Consider the following 3,260-nt stretch of genomic DNA (forward strand, 5'->3'; position numbering starts at 1 on the left):
CGGGACAGAGGCAGCCGCCCAGCATCACCCGGGTGTCTGCAGGGGGCTCTGGAGCCCCCCAGCCCTCACCCCCTGCCCAGCACCATCACCTCCAAACAGGGCCACCTGAAGGAACCCCGTGCTTGACTACAACAGCACTGGTTCCCGTTTTAGAGCATGCGGTGACCAAAACCATCTCAGTCCCCTTCTCCCTTGGTGGGGAAGGAGTATCTCCAGGTTTCCTGTCACTACAGTAGGGCGGTGGCATTGAGCCTAAGGGGAGCGTGGCCTCGGCTGCCTCCTCGCTTTACCCCAAGGCCTCAGCCAAACACAGCAACCCAGGGTTCGTGTTTATGGTTGCCTTCACACACCCTTTTCTGAGCTTCCCTCGCTTCGGTGCAATCCCTTCTTGTAACAGTTGGGACATCGAAGCCAGTTGCAAGACTGCGTGCGCAAGTCCCTGCCAAGATTTTCCCATTGTCACGGCTCACTGAGTTCCTTCCCCTTCCTCCACCCACCAAATCCTGCTGGGTTACTGGAAACACTGCAGTCCTAATGTACCAGTGTCTTCAGGCTACCTATGGCAGAAAGGGATTTTTCCAGGAAAGGCACTTAAAACAATCACAGTCATTCCCGACTTCTTTGCCACTTGCAACTGCTTCTTCTCCCTTACTGAGAAGGGGTGATAACCTATTTTGGCAGCATAAGCTGCTAGAGAGGGGAGAAAAAAAGGGGAAAAAAAAAAGTTAGGTGAATCTGTGTTCTCCAAGCTCCAGGACACAGCCAAGCTGGCCAGCCTGGTCCATATAAAACCCACTCCAGTTGCTAACTCCATCGCTACTGTGATGACCAGCCAGCAGGTATGCAGATTGCCTAGAGAGTGTCTCCTCCTTCCCCCAAACCTTAGGAAATTTGAGGGGGTGGGGTGAGAGGGCACCAACCAAAAAAAAAAACAAAAACCAAAACCCTAGGGAAACAATGTCGTCTAAGACCCAGAACAAGGCCATAAGAATCAAAATTTCTGTATCACATGGTGAGCTTTCATTTTCCAAATCCTTGGTCACATTTCTTAATCTCTCTGAGCATCATAATTTTCAATATAGCAGCATCCTACCCACCTGTGCAGTGCCTGGAGCATTCTGATGAAGGTCATTATGTAGGCCCACACTTTAATTATATGTGTTTAAAGTGACAACTGAATCTTTTTATGATCGTGACCTGAAGGAAAATCAGACTGACGATTAACTAGAGGTGGAGAACACTCCATTAATGAAGGCAATGAAGGCAGTAAGTCAGGGCTGCGAGGTTCTTGTTCTCTTTCTTAAGGCTGGATTATTCTGTAGTTCTGCAAAAGCCAATTCGCTTTTAAATGCCGTGGCTCCCTAAACTGCAAAATGGAGGAAAATGCCTATTGCACAGGAGCAATGTGAGATTTATTTAAATGAATAACACCGGCAAGGTTCTTGGAAGTTGCCAGGTAAAGCATGTCACATAAGAACAGAGAACAAAGTAAATATGGCCAATAGCTTTATCATGAAGGGAGTAGAAAATGTCTTTGTCTTTATGATGCTGAGAAATATTAGGAATGAACAGCTTCTTTTTACATTGTACCTTGCATTTGCTTGCTGAACATTCCCTGCTAGGTAGAATCTAGATACCTAGATTAGGTATCTAATTTGCTACAGAATAGAACTCAGAAGGACTAATGTGTTATTTTCCTAGCACATCAGACACAACCCTACAGAGAGTGAAATGCAAACAGAGAAACAACCAGAAGCTTTCTTGTACCATCAAAGATGTAGGAAAAGGAGCAAGGAAAGGTGGCAAACCACAAAGTTTGCCCAACAGAGAGGCCAAAACAGGGGAAAGAAGCACCAAAAGCAGCCACAGGCACCTAAGAGGAAAACACAAGTGAGTAGGAGGAAGACAATGCAGTAACACAAAAATAAAGCCCCTGGCCCATTTGTGCACGTTCAGATTAATGGGCAGGGGCCAGTCAGACTGACAACTATCTTGGAGCTCTTCCCCAGGGAGCAAGGCATTGGGTGCTTTTTGTATATAATAAAAAGACTTTAGGCACTTCTGTTCATGCCAACTCCCTTTATTACTTGTTTCTCAGTAAGCTAGAGTCTTCCCCCCATGATGGCTTTCTCCAGCAGCCTTACCTGAACCCTTAAGGCAAGTGCTGCTTTCTTCTGCCCACAACAGCAGCGAAAGACAACATCCACCACGCACACACCCCACCATTGCCTGCCCCACCAGACATACCAAGGTACAAAATCTGCTGGAGCAACTTGCTAAAGATTTCCTTGTTTTGGCCATTCTGAGGGCAAAAGTCACAGGATTTTAGTCACATCTCAGGTGCACTCTTTACCCAGCAGACCCCCACGGACCTAATCATGAGAACCATTAAGCAATGCTGGCCAGCTACAATTGTATCATTGTATTCAGGGAATACCCTGACATGCTTTTTAATGGCTTTTAAAACATTCAGTTCTTGCCCACAATTCAGAGCCCTCTGCATCCCACTACATAGCACACGTAGTGTAACACAGCCCAGCAAAACCTGGGCGTGATGTAGGTGGACTCAAAGCCCCTACCTCCATCTAAAACTTTTCTACAAGAAGTCATCCTCGCAGCCCCACTCATCATCCCTAAGTAAATTCTGCTCCAGGTTTGGCATCCTCCGTGCACTGCTGGAACCTCAGGACTCTTCCTTGTCTAGGGAGACCTTCGGTTTCCTTAAGAGTTTGCACTCACAGTGTAAGAGCAGGCCCTGTACTTGCCCTTTTCTCCAATGTATTTGTGGGCTATGGAGAACTGGACTGATGGGAGCCCCTGGACACCACACTCTGATGGTTGGGAGAAGTACAGCAGCCCAGGAAATGTGAGAAAAGCTGATACCACTTCAGGCTTTTTATTGCCCCCAGGTAGTTAGGGTGTGATCCAGCCCCATCCTGCTCGAAGAATCTCCAGCCAAATGGCCCACTGATCTTTAATGAGGTGCACGAGGCAGAAAGGACACAGCCTGGTGCTCCCCACAAGCTTGGCTCACCAGGTTGATGGCAGAATGCTTTTGGTGTAAAATGATGGGAAGAGCCTGAGCGTCAGAGCTGTTGTTTCTCCTGGCTCAAAGATTGACTAGGGAAATCTGGTTCTTTTGCTTTCCTAGATCTGAGGAGCTTGGCTTGACTCCAGAGCGATTAAAGGTGCTGAACTGGGAGGGAGGGGAGGATCCTGCCATTAATAAAGGACGGGTTGCAAGTCTGGGGAAGGAGTCT

Source organism: Pygoscelis adeliae, unplaced genomic scaffold, assembly GCF_000699105.1.
Source record: "Pygoscelis adeliae isolate BGI_AS28 unplaced genomic scaffold, ASM69910v1 Scaffold233, whole genome shotgun sequence".
Taxonomy (NCBI): domain Eukaryota; kingdom Metazoa; phylum Chordata; class Aves; order Sphenisciformes; family Spheniscidae; genus Pygoscelis; species Pygoscelis adeliae.